The sequence below is a fragment of the Tenrec ecaudatus genome, chromosome 7 (genome assembly GCF_050624435.1).
Source record: "Tenrec ecaudatus isolate mTenEca1 chromosome 7, mTenEca1.hap1, whole genome shotgun sequence".
In the NCBI taxonomy this organism is placed as follows: domain Eukaryota; kingdom Metazoa; phylum Chordata; class Mammalia; order Afrosoricida; family Tenrecidae; genus Tenrec; species Tenrec ecaudatus.
Window position 1 is genome coordinate 157,255,484 of NC_134536.1, and position 22,759 is coordinate 157,278,242.

The 22,759-nt window shown below is 38.1% G+C and overlaps 1 non-coding gene across 1 annotated transcript; it reads right to left on the bottom strand.

The window, feature by feature from the left end:
- Nucleotides 1-18,035: 18,035 nt before the first annotated feature.
- On the bottom strand, nt 18,036-18,160 carry LOC142454128 (small nucleolar RNA SNORA40). The gene has a single exon (XR_012785649.1). It is a non-coding gene; the product is annotated as a small nucleolar RNA SNORA40 (small nucleolar RNA).
- Between the last annotated feature and the right edge of the window lie 4,599 nt (nt 18,161-22,759).

Sequence of the window (22,759 nt, forward strand, 5' to 3'; positions counted from 1 at the left end):
GTCTGATATTAGCCCATATGTCTAATACCAGTCTGTACATTCTTCTTCAGACTCATGCAGCACATGCAATGATGCCCAGTGCAGGAAGATCACAGGTCAGTGAGTGGAAAGTCTTGTGGAACCAGTGGTTGTGGAAGCATCTTAGTGCTGGCGTGGGTCTCCATGTGGCTCCTCCAGCTCCAAGGCGCTGGCTGCCATCACTGTAGTCCCATGTGTCATGTCAACAGGAATGTCTTGCAGGGAGAGTCTATCTAACCTCCAGTGAGCTATTTATTTCCTTCATGCCTCCAAATGAAGTCATCAAGCTGCGACCCAATTGACAGGCTAGATTCCACCCCTTTGCAAGTTGACAGTAGATGATGTAACTGCTACAACATATAGTTTGTAATAGTGAATTCATCATAGAACTGATAGATTTAGTGCACACTTCAGATTCATCAGACATCTGGCTGCTCTCTGACTGTGCCAGATCAGTACATCCTATGGCTGCCTCTTAATTTTTCCATTGGTAGTGTGCATTCATGGAACCCACCAAAATGTGACTTACATTGCACTTAATTTAAGTCACTAAATATATACTCAATATGGTGCTTCTGGGTAAAAATTGGATGTTAGGAAAATAAGTTGAGTTTCAAGATGAATGATCTTGTCTTTGCAGGCTTTGTGGGCAAACTCTAATAATTAAAGATTTAAAAATAAATAATTGAAAATTAAAGATTAGGTCTAGTAATTAAAGATTAAGATTAAATAAAAATTAAGTATTAAAAATGAAGCTCAAGTACTCTGACCAAAGCAGAGCCAGAGAGAAATGATTGGTTTCTGGAAGCTTCTGATCACCTCCCTTTTGCCTCCAGCCTAAGTCCTTCATGGCCATGTTCCTATTGAAAACAAACATCAAGAAAGTTTTGGCATACTTAGTATGGTTGAGCTTCATCCTTGCACTTACATTTCCAACACTAATCATGTATGTCAACCATTACACCATCTTTCCTAGTAAGCCCTGGAGAATATTGACTCCAGTCTTAGGAAAACCTCTGACTGCTTACATGCCTTATTGCTTGTGATGATGCCCTATTTCCTTCCCTGCCAGTCAGTGCTTCTAGGACATCTGATACGACTCAACCTACGGAAAGTTTAGATTGGATTATTCTTCCTCCCTGCTGCCTAGTGCTGTATAACATCCCCTTAGAGTCTGAGTGTTATCAGGTCTGCATAGCCTCAGGAGGTAACAGAGTAGAGTTGCTCCTGTAGCTACTGTCCTGTCAAGGGCTATTTAGGTTTCTACTCTGTGATTCCATCAGGTTAATTTGCCTTCATGGCCTGTCAGTCTCTGCATCACCGGGTGCCATCTCATTTATGACATGGACTCATGAAAGATAACTTAGAGGCAGTTGTCTGCATCTGTCCAGTCTGCTTCTAAGGAACTTTAGGAACATAGTTTCTGTGTGCTCTGAGGTCATTTATGTCCTCAATGATCAATCACATTTATTTTAAGTTGAAGAAGCAACTGTTAAGATGGCATTTTATTCACATTTCATCATAGTTGCTCAGTCGTTCCTTAAGGAAGTGATTTTTGTTTGCTTGTTTTGCATTGTTTATTTTATTTTATTGAGGCTATTATTCTATTTACAGCATATATATATAAATATATACATTGTGCCAAGCACTTCTGTACCTATGTTGTCATTATCTTTTCAAACATTTTCTTGCTACTTGAGCCCTTGATATCAGCTCCTTACTTGTCATTTTTTCTAATGGAGTTGTGGAGACATTATGAAAGAAATAGGGTAGAAGATGAATATCCTTCTACAAATATTTTATATCATCATCTATATGAATTTAGGTATTGACCAAACCCTTTCCCATGCAGTATCTAATGGGTTACCCCAGTGATATTAAAAAAAAAAAGTTGCTGTAGCATTGGCTTCAACTCTCAACCCTTGATGACCCATGTGTGGACTTGAACCTCTGAACTTTCAGAGATTCATGTAGAACATACAGCCACTGATATAAGTGGGGCTTCTGATCTGCTTCTAGAAAGTGGGAATTCTGAAAGATTAAATGACTAGCACCCAGTCCTTACAGCAAGTGGAGACTGGAAAGGTGATCCTGAAGACTTTCAGCCTCCATCATTTGTATAGTTTTAGACTACTCCAGATGTTCTTAATGGACTACCTTATGCACAACATCTAAACACAAGTGAGGAAATTGAGTGATTCACATCTATACATTCTCAGGTTACATTGGTCTGTCAAGATAATTGAATTTTGAGTATTCAGAACTATCTGGTAATGTTCATGATCGATGACAGTGAGCAGGTTCATATTATCAGCTTCGATGAAAGTATGGCTTTAAATTCTAGAGCTTTTCAGTAAAACAATGCTAAATTTAAACATCAGATTTAAATATTACTCTGTTATATTTTGATTATGCTTGTTTATATTGGGATGTATCTCAAAGGTGTATCCATTGGGACTCACCCTCTTGAAGCTGTGTTATTTGTTTCATGTTTTCAGTAAACAAAACACAGGAATGTTTAGCCCATAGGGAAAGAAAATATAACAAGGGTTTAAGGGGTAGGGGGATATATAGGAGTGGAACATAAAAGAAAGATAATGTCACGAAATCCAGGAAGGAAAAGTATGTTTGGAGACGCATTATGGAAACAATTGTACAGTAGTTATGTTTGAATGATATGACATATGTATTAACTCCCAAGTTACAGAAAATGAAAAACAAAATAAACCAAAACATAGATCCAAGGATGGGTTTGGGGCTTGCACTAAATCCTAGCTCCACCTTAAGAACAATAAGTTCTTTTGTCATGGCCCTGTTCGATACTCACCTTCATGAAATAATCACTGAAGCTAAGGGTGCTTCAGCAAAGTGTGGCGAAGAAAGCAGACGGTGCCAGTTTATCAATCAGAATACTCTCTGGGGTTTTAAAGGCTTGCATTCAAACAAACAGCCCACTAAGTCCATACAGAAGCACACCAACTTGTGTGATCCAAAGATGACAATTACGACGTTTGAATATGGCGATTGAAAAGAATCAGAGCTAAAATGATGAACACCCAATTTGTGGAGGGCTGTAGGGGAGAGAGGGAAACCCAAACCCATCTGTACAATATTTAATCAGACTGAGCCACTGGAAGATCTGCTCTAGCCACAGGCAAGAGTCTCAAACAGCATTACTGTCAGACAAAGACCATTGTAATATTGATTATGTTTGATCAAATTGTATACTTGGCCAATTGACCTCCCCACAGACAGGACCTGAACTTGTTTTGGGTGCAAGTATCTCTTACTTGTTCCATGACAGAAATTTCTTCCTTGGCTTTTTGAATGTTAATGGGGGGTCCTTTCCTTCTTACACATTCTTCGCATTTTTGTCTTTATAATGCTATGATTTTAACCTTACCACCTTAGTGTGATTTTGTTTCTAACTGTTTTCTGGAAGATTGGGTGCATAACAATGATACTAAGTGACACAAGGGGAGTACAGGGGTGGGGTGGGGGGATGTCTGGAGTGAAGGGGAAGGCAGTGGGGGCAGCAGTAGAATAGATGGTGGGCTCTAAAATTGATGTGGCCTTTTTGGTTCAATTCTCCGCAATATGATTGACCATTCGAACTATTGATTCATATTACATGGAAATTAGGCTCCAATAAAACTTTTGGGAAAAACTATTCTGTGCAAATAAAAAATTAAGATGCTATTTATGTAGTTATTGCTTAATAATACTAGCTAAAGTGATCATTTCATTGGGGCTCGTACAACTCTTATCACAATCCACACATCCATCCATTGTGTCAAACACATTTGGACATTTGTTGCCATCATCATTTTCAGAACATTTTCTTTCTACTTGAGCCCTTGGTATCCACTCCTTGCTTGTCCCCTCCCTCCCTAACATTTCCTCCCTTATGTATCCTTGATAATTTATAAATTATTATTATTTTTATGTCTTACACTCACCAATATTTCCCTTTATCCACTTTTCTGTTGTCTGTCCCCCAGGGAGGGGATATATAGAGATCATTGTGATTGGTTCCCCCTTTCTCCTCCTACCTATCCCTTACCCTCCTAGTATCACTAATCTCAATATTGGTCCTGAGGCGTTTATCTGTCCTGGATTCCCTGTGTTTCCACAACCTCTGGTCTAGCCAGATTTGTAAAGTAGAATTGGGATCATGATAGTGTGTGTGTGTGTGTGTGGGGGGGCATTTAAGAACTGGAGGAAAGTTGTATGTTTCATCAGTGCTATACTGCAGCCTTACTGGCTCATCTCCTTCTTGCGACCCTTCTGTAAGGGGATGCCCAGTTGCCTACAGATGGGCTTTGGATCTCCACTATGCACTCCCCCTCATTCACAATGATATGATTTTTTGTTCTTTGATTCCTGATACCTAAACCTATCGACACCTTGTGATCACAAATGCTGGTGTGCTTCTTCCATGTGGGCTTTGTTGCTTCTCAGCTAGATGGCAGCTTGTTTTTCTTCAAGCCTAGAAGACCTTAGATGCTATAGCTTTTGATAGCCGGGAACCATCAGCTTTCATCACCACATGTGCTTATACACCTGCTTTGTCTTCAGGGATCATGTCAGGAAAGTGAGCATCTGGAATTCCAGGTTAATAGAACAAAGTGTTCTTGCATTGAGGGAGTACTTGAGTAGAGGCCCAATGTCCATCTGCTACCTTAATATTCAATCTATGAAGATATGTACATAGATATTATACATATATTATATATAAATTATAGATATATGAACATATATTATATAAAATATATTGATATATGTACATGCCTGTATGTAGACCTCTATAAATGCCCTTTGCCTCCTAGTTATTTTCTCCATTTCCTTTTACTTTCCTCTTGTCCCACTATCCTGCTTAGCCTTCATTTGGGTTTCAGAAATTCCTCTCTTGATCAAGCCTTACTAGGCCTCCTATACCCTCCTTGCCAACAATTTTAGATTACTTGTTGTGATTTTATGTTAAGGTGTTTGATTTAGTTATGGTTTATCATACTCTGTTTCTATCCAATCTCTTCTACTGAGGCATGGGTGGGAAGATAATAGATGCACCCAATAGTTTCATAAAGAAGAAACAGATCCTTCCTCTTAGCAATTCCTTCATGATTGATCAGGTGGTTGCTTTATTAACCTTCATTTATTAATAAGTAAAATATGGGTGAGCTAACAGGTAGGTTAGTAAACCCCTGATTCACTTCTTGATTGAGCTGGGAAACGTGTTTACTTAATCACTTTGTGGTTTCTGAGAATAGCTTTTACAATTTGCTTTAAGTTTTTATTGAAGTAACAGACTGATATAGACTAGGTCCTATGTCCCTTAATAACATCTCATTACAAGAATATTGATGCTTGATAGTAGGAAAGGACCCTGATATTGATTGACTTATGATCCCCCAAACATAACTTCAAGTCCTACACCCTATCTGTGAATGTTATACGTTTGGAAACAAGGTCATTAACCATAGTATCCATTAACATGACGTTATGACCAGAGAAAGCCTAATTCAATATGAACAGTGTCTTTAATAACGAGAAGACACACAGAAAGGCAGACAGAGGAAAGACAACTGTTTAATGAAGCACACAAAGAAACGCCAGGCTACCAGAATCTGAAAGAGCGAGATAAGAAAGAATCCATGCCTCTGAACTTCATCAAGAACAGTTCACTGCCAATGCATTGAATTGGAACCCATTGGACTGTACAATGGTGAGACGGTGAGCTTCTTTATTCCAAATACCCAGGATGTGACAGCTTTTAAAACTGTATCAGGAACCTGATCTACCACTTGACTGTCAGTTTGTCCTACTGTGGCCCCTTGTGTGCTGCTATGATGCTGACAATTATGTCACCAGAATTTCAAATGTCAGCAAGCTTACCCATAAAGAACAGATTTCAGCAGAGCTTCCAAAATAAGAAGAGACTGCAAAGAAGGAGTAGGCTGTCGAATTCAGAGGAATTTTAAATGGAAAACCTTATCGACAGACAAAAAAATAATCACCAGAGTCTGAAAATTTCATGAAAAGAAGCAGAATTTGTCCAAGATAATGACACTTCAATATGACTGAGGCATAGTTGCCTTCTCAAAGTAGAGTTGGCCGTCATTATGTGAACAGAGCAAAGCCTATGAAATTAAAGCCTTCAGGACATTCAGTTGGTGATGGGGCACAAATGAATCACAATTAAAATAAACAGAAACATCAATTAATAATTGGAAACCGGAATGTACAAAGTATGAATTTAGGGAAGTTTGAAGTTATAAAAAGTCAAATGTTGTTAGATGCTGTGCAGTCAGTCCACACCCCATAGCACCCTCATGCACAAAGCACCACCCAGTCCTGCGCCTTCCTCAGAATTGTTCCTAAGCCTGACCCATTATTGCAGCCAGTGTGCCAATCCATCTCCTGGGGAGACTACTTCTCTTTTGCTGCCCCTCCGCTTTATCAAACATGATGCTTGATGAAGGGGGTTAGTTACTCCTGGAAACATTTCCAAAGTATGTATGACATAGTCTTACCATCCTTGCCTCTAAGAAGCACTTAGCCATACTTCTTCCAAGATAGATTTCATAGTCCTTGTAGCAACCCATAATACTTTCAGTATTATTTTCCAGCACCAAAATTCAAATCCATCCATTTTCTTCTGTTTTCCTTATTCATTGTCCATCTTTCACAAGCATATGAAATAATCGATAATACCCTGGGTTGGATCAGGTACACTTTAGTCCTTAAAACAAGACCCTTATTTTCGATCATCTAAAGAGGTCTTGTGTGGCAGATGTAGCCAATGAGATGTTTATTTTGATCTATTGGCTGCTGCTTCTACAAGTATAGATTGTGGATCCAAGTAAGGTAAAAGTCATGGAAATTTCAATCTGTTCTCTATTTTTCATGATGCTACCTACCGGTTCAGTTGTGAGGATTTGGTCGTAATGTGAGTTGTAATCCCAACTGAAGGTTGCTATCTTTTATCTTCATCAGTCAATGTCTCAGGTCTTCCTCACTTTCACCAGGCAAAGTTGTGTCATTTGCATATTGCAGGCTGTTAGTAAGCCTTCTACCAATTCTAATGCCACATTTTTCTTCATATCCTTCAGCTTCTCCGTTTGCTCAGCATACAGACTGAATAAGTATGGTGAGAGGATACAGCCCTGATGCATGCTTTCCTGATCTTAAATCATGCAACATTCCCTTATTCTGTGACTGCAGTTTCATCTTGATCCACATACAGATTTTATATAAGCACAAATGGATTACCAAGGTCCTCCATAGTTTGTTCTGATCCACAGAGTCTAATTCCTTGGTATATTCAATAAAACGCAAAGGAGTATCTTTCTGATATTATCTGCTTTGAGCCAAGATACATGTGACATCAGCAATTATATTCCTTGTTCCATGTCTTCTGAATCAGACCTGACCCTCTACTTGGACCATTGTTGGGGAAAAAAATGTACTGGTATAGATATCAGTGATATTTTCCTAAAGTTTGAGCATTCTGTTGGATCACCCTTCTTTGGAATGAGTACAAATATGGATTCCTCCCTGTCCCCTTGCTAAGGAGCTATCTTCCAAATTTTCTGGCACGCACAAGTGAGTGTTTCCAGTGCTCCATCAACTTGTTGCAACATTTCAATTGCTATTCCACCAACTTGGAACCTTATTCAAATCAAGTCATCATGGTTGACTCTGCTCTGAGAAATCAGCTCTTCCTCAGTCACATTAAAGTGCATGAGCCCTGGTGGCATAGTGGTTACCTGTTGGATTGTGATCCCATTGGTAGGCACCTCAGCTATTGAAGGCCATTAAGACTCAGCCTTGAAACGGCTGAGAAGTCTCAGGACCTATGTGTCAGTGTTTGCTGATTTCTTCTGTGATTTTATGTATTGAACAGACTGTGAAGGACAAGAAAGTATGCAAGGTCTGGGAAAAACAGGTGGTTTAATTTTCTCAAGGATGTCTGGCTTGGCAGAAGATCGAGTTGCTATGTGTATCAAATATGCTTGCTTAACAATGAGATAATTAACCCCGGGTTGTTTCTGCATGGATATGAGGAGTGTGTAGAATAAACTCAGGTGCTTCAGTCCATCTGACTGTTGCCCTCCCAATACTTTCTGTCTCTCTTTTTTCCCTTAATCCTCACTCCCCCTTTCAGGACTGTTCGACTTGTTGGCTGGCTCTGACACTCAGCACTTCCTCGGGAGATAGAATGCACTTTCGTCTCCCCTACAGTCTTAGAAAGCATCAGGGGTGGTTAGGAGTCAGAAATGACTCATGGCAGGGAGTAAGGACCTAAGGTGCCCCTCCTCCAGTACTATGTCAAACAATGTTCTGCTTTCATTCATTAGGCTTTCAATATCTGACAATGTGTGAAGCTAGATATAAGGTTTTGAAAGGCTCCTTCCTCTAAAGTGAGGAGTTGAGTGCTTCTTAATTGCTCGTTCTTAGTCGGGAAGTGTGATACCTGCCTGGTCACTTTGAGTGTCCCCAATGTCATTGGAAATACTGTTGACATAGCTTCCAGCATCACAGCACCATACAAGTCACTGCAGTATGAAAAGCAGACAGACCAGTGGTGGGTGTATATTAGATGACAACTATAAAGTATAGAACACACAAATAGGTCCTGTGCTTCTAAAGAAATGCCTTGCTTATAATAACAAGTCAAGATATCCTATTCTCTCATTGAACCATCTTCAGTTCTTCCTTTCATTTTAAAGGAGAATATTATATCCTGTATTAACCTGATGTCTTCAGCTAAACAAGTAGTTCATTTCTGTCAGGGAATTAAATGATGTAAATAGTTTAACCTCCTGTCTGAGTAACCTTATTCTCTGGAAATTCATGAGTACAGAAAAATTATATTGTGATTTCTCTCTCTCTCTTTTGACATTTTAATATTATCGTTAATTGTCTATAATTTCTTCTTGTTAATTCTTCTATAGGTTAAGCTATACTGGGTACTCAGCTATTTTATTGCCAAAAATAAAGATAATCCCAATAAAAAATGTCTAATGTTTATTGAACCTTATGAATTGGTACTGGGCTATTAAATACAGATAATACATTATACATCAATTGTGTAAAGCACATTTGTACATTCGTTGCCCTCATCATTCTCAAAACATTTGGAATATGATACTTCTAACAATGCAGGTAATAAAAACCATGTTCAAAGAGGTTAAAACTTTCCCTGGTTTTACCTGGAGTGACAAAATTGGGTTTTAAAAATTATATCACATCCCTCCTACAGCAGATAGCAAAACTCTATGTAGTAAAGTGTCTATCAACAAATTGTGAGCATAAAATATCTATATATTATTTCATTCATTTTATTAATATCTAAAATTAATTTTATATGTTATCATTTAAAGCAAACTTTCTAAAGTATCATTTAATATTGTTCATTTCACCAAATCTGAGTAGCTTATTGATTTGGAATGCACCACCTAACTAATGGGAAACTTGCTGGCATCCCTTGCATATTAAATTACGTCACATTTATAAAAGACAAGAGACTACCATTTAAGACACAATTTTCATGTTAAAAACAAACCAAGCATTGTCATATGTCAGAATAAAATTGCTCACTAATTATAAGCCCAAGAAACCTGTACCTTTGCTGATGTCACTCTATAACCCTTACTATATTATAATGGCAATGTACAAAGAGTGACGTTTTACTGGAATTTCCATTATTAAGGCAATTTAGAGTTTGTGCTACATGCTATATTTATGCATGATATCATGGCCCTGAAAATACATTACTCAGAGGAGTCAATGAAAGAAAATATATTTCTGAAGTATGTTTTTGAAAGGACCACAAAGCTTCAGAGCCAGGAATGCATTTTTAAAAATGGGTTTTAAAAAAAGCATAGGAGTTTGACCTTAGAAATGAGAGGAGCATTGGCAAACACTGAGGGGTGTTGGAATAAACTGGAGAGGTAGGAAAAGTAGAGAGTTGGATTATCTACGTTTGGATTAACACCACTTAAAAGCCTTATCATTTTATCTAAATCGATCACTTAGTACCTGGCATTCCTTGAGAACTGTTATCTCTTAACACTGGCATCCTGAACAGAGGGCAATGATTGCTTGTCTGAATTGGGGGTCCCTGCGATTTGAAATTTCTGGCAAGAATAGAGAAGTGAAAAGCAATTGTAGCAGACAGGATTGCCTCATTTTAATGCCTCTTATTATTTTTTTTATACGTGATGTTGTGTCCTTGAAACTGAGAGCAATGAACACATACGAGAAAATTATGTCTATTCTTCTCTCTACATGGACATACGAAGGGCTGCTATTAAGTGGGTTATGACTCATAGTGATCCTATAACATGGAGTAGAACTGGCTCACAGGGTTTGCAATGCTGCAACCCTAACAGAAACAGACTGCCAGTCTTTCTTCCCCAGAGTGGTTGATGACTGCCAAACTTTGATGATCTGGGTCCCCAAGGAGCCCATTGTGTTCCTCAGACTCCTTTGAAATGGATATGTAACATCTAAATGATAACATTGCTTTTCAAAAGACAGAAATGCCATTGAAATATATTCATTTGGTGGTTGTACATATTAGTTCTGCCCAAATACTTTAAATAAATCGTTGACTCTACTGAAGGTCACAAGATGTCAACACATTTGACAGCTGGAAATTGGAGTTCATCAGAGGCACCTTGGAAGAAAAGCTTGGTGATCCATTAGCTAAACATCACCCATTGAAACTATATAGCACTATTCTACTCTGACTCACACTAGTTGATATCTATTACTCGGCACCTGGTTTTGTTTTATTGCCCGTTTAGCAATCATTCTTAGTGCAAAAACAATAGGATACTTTTGTGGCTATTTCTCCATATCAAATGAAAATATCTGGTCTCTGGTGAAACATCCTGAAAACAATTCACAAATTAGTGGATTTTTTAAAATCAAAATTGCACCTTCACTTTGATTCACTCAACCCGACTGCCATCAAGTAAATTCCAAATAATAGTAAGTGTGCAGGCCAGAGTAGAACTGCTCAAAGATGGCAAGTCTTCCTGGAAGCGGAATGCCTTAGTCTGTCTTACAGACAGGCCATTCTTACTGCCAGATGTGCACTGAGTAGTCCAATGCTGTGGTGGCAGCAGGAGGATTCCAGTTGGATGCAGTCATGTAAAATTGTAGCGGTCATTCTCTGAAGATCTTCATTTGTAGCTTGCTGTTGTGAACTTTCTGCTACATGCAATATTTTAGTAACATTGAGGAAATAAGTTTGAGATATTTTTAAAAGTGTAAATGTGAATTCTCTAAACGTAAGTGAAGGTTGATCCCTCTTAAAATGCCTATTGATAGTGGTTTATTAAGGAATGTTTCAACCTCTCCTTTCTTAGAATTATTTGCCAAAGAGATAAATAATGGATGCACCACTTTCTTTTCACCAATATCAAGCAAATAAACAATATAAAAACTTCTCCCTATCAGTAATTGTTATCGTATGATGTTAGCAACATTGAAAGCAGGAAAGTGGGTAAAGGGAAATGTGGGGCAGAGCAAGATATGACAAAATAATAATTTATATATTATTAAGGGTTCATGAGGGAGAGGGGAATGGGGATGGAGGGAAAAAATGAGGACCTGATGCCAGGGGCTTCGGTGGAGAGCAAATGTTTTGAGAATGATGAGGGCAACGAATGTACAAATGTGCTTTACACAATTGATGTATGGATGGATTGTGAAAGGAGTTGTGTGAGCCCCTAATAAAATGATTTTTTTAAAAATTTGTATGAATGAATACAACTGCCTAGACATTATTTCACATAATGATGAATCATCTACTTCATTGCTGAGAGAGAAAGAACCCATACTTGAGATGGAATAGAGGACCGTGCCTGGAGACAAGAAGGTGGGGTGGGCTGATATGAAACTTGGTTCACTTTGGAAGAGTTGCAGAATCGGAGAGAGGATTTATCTTTTAATTAACACACTTTTTAATAGTCAAAAGTTTTGGAATTTGTCAATAGTTGGTGTTTAGAGTAATAATTATCCCTAAGGGAAGTCTGGATACACTTCATATGTTGCTATCAAAGAAAAACCCACCAAATTACATTTTAGCATTCTGGGAGTGGTTTATTTGGTGTGCCTACACCAACTGGAGTAAATCGCTGTCATGTCCTCATTTACAGCTGAGGAAACCAAGGCACGGAAAGACTTCTGGGCCAGAGGTTTTGTTGTCAGCTGAAGGAACTACCAAATCCTGAACGCAAATCTACGGCCTTCATGCTTTTTGCTTACTTAATGCTATTTTTAACGGTAGTAGCCACAAAAAAGTTTGTGGCTGTAGTTACAATGGTGTTGGCTCAGACTCTGGGGGCCCCCATGAAAATTGGAACAAACTTCTTCCCATTCCTGCCCCAGCTTCTTCATCATTGGTATTTTCCAACCCTCTGTTTTGGTCATTGTGCCTTTTCACCCCATTGATAGCTTCCTCCCCTTTGCTGTTTATCAACTTTAGCATCGTGATGTTATTCTCCACCAACTGATCCCTCTCTGTGAGGTAGCCAATGGAAAGCCAACATGTCGGACACTGTTCTGAAAACCATAGGGGGTGTGTTTATTTTCAGAATAGGTCTAATTTCAGGGGGTTAAAGAGAATCAAGATCAGCACAAAGTTAATTCGTAGAAGATGGAAGACCTCCCTCTGCCCTCTCAACTTTCTCTCCTCCAGCAGCAGTCCCTCTCATGGCACCATCTACTTCTCTCCTGGATTTGACCATTCCTTTTGACAATGGCACTGAACTCACAGACCATATTTACCTTTAAGTGGCTTATTTAGGAAACAACAGGGCATACTTCAGAATCAGGATAAATGGGCTCCCAAGAGGAGAAGGCATCTGTTCTTCAAGGAAAGACAATTCTCTCAGCAACAATGGTCTTATTACCCTGTTTCCCCGAAAATAAGACAGTGTCTTATATTAAATACTGCTCCCAAAAATGTGCTAGGTCTTATTTTCAAGGGATGTCTTATTTTTCCACCAAGAAGAATATGGTGCACATTTATTGTTGAAACAAAAAAGGAAATTTATTACCTGTCTACGGTACGGTAGTTGTTGTCATCACAAATCAGCATAACCTGACAAATTGTGAATCCTACAGCATCAAGAATTTCTTGTTACCACCATGATTTCCATGTACAACAATCTATAGTACATTTACGCATTTATTCAATGACAGTCATCGCATCATCTTCCGGAACATCATCACAACATCCAAAACTTTGTTTTCGGGGAATGCCTTATGTTTCAACGAGAGGCAAAACTGTAAGTAGGTCTTATTTTGGGGGATGTCTTACATTTGGGGAAACAGTTTAGCAAGCAGGCGTGTCCCTCAGCCCCATAAGCGCCCTCTCAGGCTGCTCAGGGAAGTCCTCTTCTCATCCTCAGCTAGGCATCTCCGCTGCTGATATCCTTGATATCTGCTTCTCTACTGCAAGCTCACCCACCTGACAGCCAATAGGAGAGTTTTATTCAGTTCTCTTAACTGCCTCCCTTCTGAGAGGGTAATATAGACTCTGCCAAGGGGACCACTTCAAAGCCTGTCACCACTTGCTTTGCCACAGGGTCGCTTCTAGACATGTCACAGTCTTCCTTGTTATAGTTCTGTGACACAGCTCTTTCTCTATACATATCTTCTCTCTCCCCCCCCCTCTCTCTCCCTCTCTCTTTCCTTCTTCTCTCCTCTAGCATTTTTCCCCTCTCTTTGGTCCTTGTTCTAAAACTCCAGTGGGGCTGGCTGAATATATATGTGTGTGAACACGTATAGACCAACCCTTGTAAATTGTGTACAGTCAGACAGTTATAGACCAGACTGAGCCTGGGGCCAAAGCAAAAGTATCAAACCACCATATTTTTTACAGTTTATCCAGGAAATGTCAGTGAAACTATATAAAAGTAACCTACCTTTGTAGTAAAAACAACTGGGGCAAAGACCTAGGGGAAAGTTTTCTCAGGCCATTCCAAATTACCAAGGCAAAATACTACATAAAACTCATGTCACAACAGGTTTTCCTTGGTTAATTTTTTTGTAATAGATCCTCAGACCATCTTCATCTTGAAGCATTTTTGAAAGCCACACACCATTATGAATGCCACTATGAAATACCAGTCGCATAGCTCCCAGTACCTGACCACATTTTGACAAACTGAGGTGTAATAAATAGCATAGGTCAAAGGTGTTTTAATATAAACTGAAAAATAAATAGCAAGTGTATTAGAAAACGACAAAGGCATGGAAAACGTCACTCTATTGCGATAACTTTTTGACTTATCCTAGCAATATCCAAGCGAGAATTTTTTTAAACCCCCAGTCCTAGAAAAGAAATTCGATTTGAAATATAATCGTGTTAGAAATGCATCTAACGAAAGCAAAACAAAAATTCTGACACTATTCTTCAAAGATCAATGATATATGATGAAGGTGTTCCTAAGAAAAGTTGAAAATCTTTGAACAGGATATTGAGACATTCTTTCACCTCTGTTTTGATAAAAGTGCTAATAGGAGAGAAGTCATAAGCCAATGTGATTGGGAGGTAAATCTATTCTGGGAGACTTCATGAAGAAACAATTAACGTTTCCCAAATCTGCTCTGATTCTTAGATTCCCATGTCAAAACTCAGTTGGGCTATTAGAGATTTGCAAAAGCAATACTGGAAAATGGAATTCTTGGGTTATGCAAATGAAATGAGTAATAAAATTGGCTGCTAAAAATAGTTTTAGATATTTGTCCAGCCAGAGCTGCCTCCAACGGTAGAATTGGTGATCCATTCTTGAAAAAACTCAGCCACTTACTACCCCATGGCGCACCGTGCTACGATGGCATACATGCTGTCACAGTTGGAGTTGACTTCATAGTCAATGGTTGCTTGTTACAAGAAAGAAAGACTTAATCAACACCCTCAAGAACCCACAAAATGCCCAGGGGAGAAATTACTAATCCTCTAGTTAGGACCATGAAGAAATGCTAGCTTTAATTATCTCAGGCCCAGAGAGCAGAAGTCTTTAGATCTCCTGCATTTTTCCTATGCCTTCCCATCTTCATCCTTTCCGCTGTAAGGAGAAAGGTCACCTCTTGCTGAAGAGGGACAAGACAAAGGCAGAGACATAGTAGGACTCCACACAGCCTTTCCCACAGCCAACCCTTACCTGCGGAAGGTCTCATACAATTTTATAGAAACCAGGTTGGTACCAGGCATGCTTACTTTCCATGTTTATTGTTTAATGATTCCATAAAACCAACCTTGACTTAAAAAAGGACAAAAGCCATTTATGTGCTGCAGTCTTCATCCAGGGCAGGTAAAGAATGTTACTGCTAAATTAAATTTTAAAAGAATGTAGGAGATGAAATACATTTTGATTATCAGAAAGAGAGAATGTGTGTGTGTTCTATTTTTCACTACAGGGTTCTTTTCAAGGGTGTATTGTTGATTCAATGAAAATACTTGTTAATGTCTTTATAGTGCAAACTCTAATGTCAAAATTAAAGTGTAATATTCCTTAAATATTTTTTATTTATGGTGTTTATATATTGAAATCAACTGAAGTTTTGGTGGGAAATTCTGAGATCATTAAGATTTTTGAGGGGGAGGGGTACAATTAAGGGATAGAGATTTTCTATGCAAATTACAACACCATGAAAGTATGACCTCAGACGCCAGGAGATCTTTAGATTGTTTTAAGAAGTCCACCAGATCAAAGATGCCTTCCAGAAGCATTATTTCCCTTTTTAATTCTCATGCTCTTTTGTATAAAAACTGGAGCTTCCCACCGGTCACATGATATGATGATGTGATCTCCCCCTACCAGCTCATATGAAATCTGCATGAATGTTGTGCTCTCAGAATTCCTTCCATTTAGTATTTAATATGGAATGGAGCCACCAGAATACAGTTAAAGAGAATGTTGTCACATTATGAAACGTAGCCAATATTATAGAGCAGTATAAGCAGCACTAACCAAAGGGGAACCAAATTCACCATGGATGTTTTCCCTGAAGATATGCTCTTTAACCATTTAAATATGGTGAATCTTGTTAAATATAACCCCAAAGCCCCTTGTCACTGTGTTCTGACCTATGCTACAATCTTTTAAAAAAAATTTGGGGGGGTATCTCCTCCCAATGCTTTGACAGTTAAACGTGAGACTAATTGGCACTTAATGACAGTGAGGTACTTCCTTTCCAATATCTTATTAGGTGCGGTTCTATAGCTAAAAAGAAAAAAAAACCCAAAAGACTCATATAGCAATCCTACAGGGCAGAGTAGGATTGCTCATTTGGGTTTCTGACTGTAAAGATTTTCATGGAAAAAAGACCGCCTCATGTCTCTCCTATGGAACAGCTGGTGGGTTTGAACCACTGACCTTGCAGTTAGTGGCCCAATGTTACACCACAATGCCATGATCAAAGATGCTTTCCAGAAGCAGTATTTCCCTTTTTAATTCTCATGCTCTTTTGTATAAAAACGAGCTTCCCACAGGTCACATGATATGATGATGTGATCTCCCCCTACCAGCTCATATAAAACCTGCCTGAATGTTGTGCTTTCAGAATTCCTTACTTTTAGTATTTAATATGGAATGGAGCCACCGGAATACAGTTAAAGAGAAGTACTTCACAGTCAAGTAAAAGGCAAAATGTAGGAAGCAAGGTAACCAAGCCGCGACAGCAATAGTGACAAAACACAACAAGAGAACAAAAACAAAACTTCTCCTCCAAATGTGATAATTTAGTAGTTATTCTTCAAAAGTAAAAAGCTCAGTGAGAACAGGAAATATATTTGTGTCTAAAATACTCTTGAACCTTTCCTCAAATACCTTTATTAGGAGACTAGTCAAAAGGGATACTTAAAAAGAGAGAGAAATAAACAATGCACATGCAAATGTAGTTGTTAATAGTATATATCTCCTTCATTATTCAAAATTATAGTGTCCTCTGAAATCCTTCATAGATAGAAATGGGATAAAGTAGAGAAGCAATTGCCATTAATTTATATGGAAAATAATTTTGAGAATCCTCAGACCCCAAATTAACTTACCTAATCATTCCAAATATCACATGAAACCTAAAATTACGCTAGCAGGCCATGTGTTCAGACACTGTTCAACGATAAAGCACCTTGATGCTCAGTGTAGTCAACTGGAGGACGTTGTAGACTCTACTCTGGGCACTGCCTCTTCCCAAGGTCAGTAAAAACGCCATCCAAAAGCAAGTGCTTTTAAAAAGTCCAATGGGCATAAAACACACTTTTCAAAAGTATTGGAACTCTGCTGTTATTATCTCTTGTCCCGTAGAAATTCTGTGCCCATTAAAATGTGAAAGAGAGCAACTGCTTTCTAAATACCCTGCTCTTTAAAAAATAAATAAATCTAATCACCTCAGAAGATTTACTGCTTTATTTTTCTAATATAAGTAAGTATGTTCTAAAGGACACCCTGCCTTTTACCTGCAAATTGTTTTTACATTGCAAACATTTTTATTTTTTAAATTGTATTTAATATTAATAAATTCTATTTCAGTTTTACCTGTCTTTGTCATACATCGGTTGCTATTTGGTTCCTCAAAATCTCATAAAACTCATCTTCAAGATCGCCTTTTTTAACGAGCCACCCTTGTCCAGGACGCATTAATCTCAGATCTGCCCATTCTTCTGGTTACACCACTTTAACCTCCATTATGGACGAATGCCAAACATTTCATGCCTGAAATTTCTGTTATTCCCTTTAGGGCCATCTTTGGAACTCATTCATTCTGCCTTCCTCTCAATTTCAGATATCCTGAACATTGAGTTGAAATCCCTTGCAGTCCCTAAGAAATGTGCAGATTACAGCAATACCTGAAAGTCCAGGCATCAGGTTCAAGATAAAATATCTGGTTTGTGTTTCATCCGAAGCACCTCAAAAGCAAGTCCTGGGAACAGTGTCCACAACTGTCAGACACTGACAAGCCATACTGTGCTCTGGTGACTGGTTTAATGACATGTCCCTTCTTATCTGTATCAAAACATACTGCACAATGAGTTTTGGGCTGCAAAAGCGGGTTTAGTCCTGCACCGGTCTTTGAGTGTTTGTCCACTAGTTAAACAAACACAAACACAAGTGCAGTTACCTGCAAATTTTAACGGAAACCTGTGGGTAACTATGTTTGGCTAGATTCATGGGATTAAAAGAGTCTATGGTGCTGAAGCGAGTGTGAAGCACATGGACAATTTCTTCTCACTCCCATCAAAAACGGAAAATGCTTAGAGTCTAAAATGATTAAATATATTAAACCATCGTGGGAACTTATAGTATTTAACGGATTCTCATTACACAACCATAACCACCGGCTTTTTGAGCTACCTTTGTTCTGACTTTGAGACTTCATCATTTTTTGAAAATGAAAATTCAGTATTTCATTTTTTAAAATTTAATTTTGTTTTGTTTAAGTTTAATTATTCCTCAGAGGTGATATATATATATATATATATGAGTCCATTTGTGAGCACAACACTCAGCATTTGTTTATATAACAATGTGGATGATGACACATAGCAACCCCACCTGACAGGGTAGAACTGCCCCCGGGCATTTCGGAGACTATAACTCATTATGGGAGTAGAAAGGCTCATTAGTCCCCCTTAAAGAAGCTGAGGGTTTCAGCCTAATTTTTAAGTCTCCAAATTTGACACGTTTTTTTCCTCTTAGCACTTGAAAGATCATTTATAATTTCACATTGTTAGTACTAAAAAGACAATCAAATTTTGTGTTCTATTATAGATTACTGATTTCCCTGAGTATTAATTATGCAAATTGAATAGAGACGAGTCCTGATTAGTTTTCTTGTTAGGCCTGAATCTGAGGCCTTTCATCACGACTGGAAACGTCTTAGCTCTAGTCTTTTGTGATATCCTCTCTCCTTCAGTCTCCCTTTCATTCTCCCATCTCAGAGACATTTTGAGGCCCTACACTCTACAGTCATGATCTATTTAAAGTTCACCAGTTCTCTCTTGGGCTGTGTTCTCTCTGTTCTTTACTCAATCTATTCAATTGTAATGTTTCTATCTCTCATTTACGGTCAAAATGAGGTTTCATATTCAGTTAGTCCTAATTGTGCTTTTAAAAATTACAACTTTGCATTCTTATAATAAATTAATGCAAAGTATATAATGCTCAGTGCTTCAAATTTCTCTATTTGAAATCTTTATGCATCAAGTTCCGTTGTTTATCAGTGGTCTCTTTCTTAACGTACCCTTTTGAATTCAATATTTTATTATTTCTTTCCCTCTGTAGAGGTTATAGAAGCTATGATAGTACAAAAATCAAGCATTTTGTAATTAGTCAAGTAGGTGGCAGTTTGAAACTAGCCAGTGTACCCACAATGAAAAGGCCTGGCAATCAGCTTTCATACAGATTACAGCAAAAAAAAAACCTTAGGAAGTTTCATTCCGTCATATATGGTCATAATGAGGCAGAGTTTATTTGACAGCAGGAATTTTGATTATAGAAAATTAAGAAAAATAATTTATTAAACATGTAATAAATACAAATTTGTAAAATTATTTTAAAAATAATAATTTATAATATGTTTGTGAAATAAAATATATGTGTATAATCCCATTTATATTTCATGACTCCCTTGCATTGATTTAGGGGTTTTCCAACTATAATAAATTATATTAATAAGTATTTTTAGGTATTGTTTCTCTCTTTAGGGATAATAACACAGCAGCAACAAACCTCGCCCCCCAAATTCCATCAATCAGTTTTATCCTGTAGCCTGCTAAAGAAGAAAAATTGACTTAGCATAGACCATTTGCTCTTATCACTGTTTATCACATGACTCATGAACATCTGTAAATATACTGAAGTCCATGGATTGTGCAAATGGACTATGCACTCAGCTAACCAGAAGAATGAGGTACTTCTAAGATATCAGCCATTGAAAACCCTATGGATCATTTTAACCCATATGGGCTATCATGAGTTGGACTGCATTTGATGGTAATGTTTTTGTTTGTTAAAATAAATATGCCTCTTTTATATTAAATATAAACAAGATGACAGATACCTGAAAATCTGAAAATCACCATTAAAATGAAAAAATAAAGTGGTAATTTTTCTCCCTTGACCAGAAGATTGACTTGTAAGAGTTATTTCTTCTCACCTCTGAGATGTCACCATCCTCTTTAATTTATATATTTCCCCCTTGCTCCATTTTACCCTTCAGAAACCATCAAGGACTTGACCCATCTAACTGGATAAACACATGCACCAGGCTCCTGGAGGCCGAAAGCTTTATGGAATGAGAAATTGATTTCCACCTGTTGGTCAGCACGTGCCTACAGTGTGTTCTTGAACTAAAGAAAGGAGGAGGGCAATTCCCATTGAAGCGCAAGAATGTTTCCATCCATTGATAATTTAGGTAGACGACTTTTCCAGAGCTGTTCTACCTTCAACTGGAACACATTTCTTATAATAACCGGCTACTGAACCTTGCACAGATTCTAAGAAGGAAAAATAATATCCACAAATCAACAAAGGAATGCCCTAGAATCACTCTAATTAAGAAATCATTTTTGTGACATGCCGTAATATACCACACTCGGTGATTACATAATCATAGGTAAGGGCCATAAATTGTTAGTGAAAACAGGGTAAGGTGTGCGCCACAGGTGTTTCAGTAATTGGGGTGCATTTAGGATTATACTGTGTTTAATGGGTCTTGTACCCACATTTCCACCCGTATGAGGTGGTGATCTAATCGTGTTGCTTCAGTCTAAGTTTCAGACATATATTAACTCTCGTTTAATAAGGCTCGTCACGCTTAAAATATCCTGTAATCCTGCCCTCCTCCTGGCTCTGCTCTTGATTAGTTGTAGGAGGGAAGATAAATCACCTGACCTTAGAATGTCCACATTTCCTTGTGTAAAACAGCTCAGTATTACTAAAGAGTTTTGCAGATTCTGAGATCTAAAAGTTTAATCCTCCTCCAACCATATGAAAATTTGAAATGTGCAGGTCAATATTTCACTGTAAGAAAAATGACTGGTCAGTTGAGATATGGATCAAATGGATCGCTAGCAAATGTAAAGTGAATTAAAGAAGTAGAACTAATTTGATTCCATTACTGTCATATCAATTGAATTCTAAAAATCTCTCAATGACAGCTGTTCTACTAGAAATCAAATGCCAAAAAATAATCAAGGTATAACGTTGCATGGCATTATATCTTACAACCCTTTTATCCTACATTATCAACTTCAAATATAGAATCCATCTGATTTACTAAATGTTTTAACTTGACTTGGATGTCAATTTACATAGGTCGTGCTGATATGATATAAAATAACAGAGCAGTGGTCCCTGTTCTGATTCCAACTAACGACAACCCCATATATGTAAGAGGAGAATACAATTGTGTTCCAAAGTGTCCTCAAGACTAACATATCATGGTGGAATTGAACCACCATTCTTTTGGTTAGCAGTCATGTGGCTCACCATTTCTATCACCCAGGGATGTCACTATGTAAACAGAATGCTCACAATCACACACAAAAAGAAGAAACTAATCATCTCACAAGGTAGTTTTTCACAAATCACTATATTCTACTTGGAGTTTCTTGTGAATTAAAAATTAAGAACTTAAAGTAGTTACACGATTCCAACTTCAAAGAAAGGTAAGATTAGCACTTTTTAAATTAAAACAATGTTTTGTTACGCTGCTGAGGGTTTATTGATTTTTTGTGAGAATATTTTCTATGATAGATGAAGGTAAATTGAAAAGTAATGCTCTTAGGTTTCTAGATCATCCAAGGATAAATTTGTGTCAAACAAAACATCTTGAGACATGTCCCTGTAATCAGTGAATGTTTGTAGACAAGTTATCTCGGTAATACACTTGTCTTAGATTAGTTGGGGTGCCTTCAAAGAGAAGATCCAAGAAAAAAGACTAGCTACCCTGTTTCCCCGAAAAGAAGACAGTGTCTTATATTAATTTTTCCTCCCAAAGATGTGCTAGGTCTTATTTTCAGGGGATGTCTTATTTTTCCATGAAGAAGAATACAGTACACATTTATTGTTTATTATTTAATTAAAAGAGACCTCGCACTTCCTGTCTGCTCCGGCTGCGCCGCGGCCAACAGTGAGCTGCATGGTGGAGTCTGCTGCTACGGTCGAGTCCAGAGTTATGGTAGGTTCGGGGGGGGCTTATTTTGGGAGAGGTCTTATTTTCGGGGAATGCCTTATATTTCAGCGAGAGGCAAAACTTTGAGTAGGTCTTATTTTGGGGGGTGTCTTACTTTCGGGGAAACAGGGCAGCTACCCAAAAGGATCTGCTGAAGGCACAGAGGTCAGCTCAGAAGTGCTGGAGACTGTCTTTCGCAGATCCCAAGGTTGCAGTCTTGATTGATATTCTCAAAGGACACCGAATGATCTCAAGGCTTATTAGGAAAAAAAAACAACTTAGAAGATAGAAAACTGCATTGACGAGACGAGATCCGAAAATCAGGCCAAATCATTTATTTTTTAATCACTGCAATTCACCTGTTCATTGTTCAAGGGTCACTGGGCTTGCTGTTTGAGGACAGCATTGAGGAATCTTCACCATCCCCCTGAGAGCCCTGTTCCTGCCCCTTCTGACTTCCTTTCACTTCCCAAACTCAGAGGGCACTGAAAAGGACCACAATTTGGGTCAAAACTGTAGTTTGATGTCGTTTAAATTC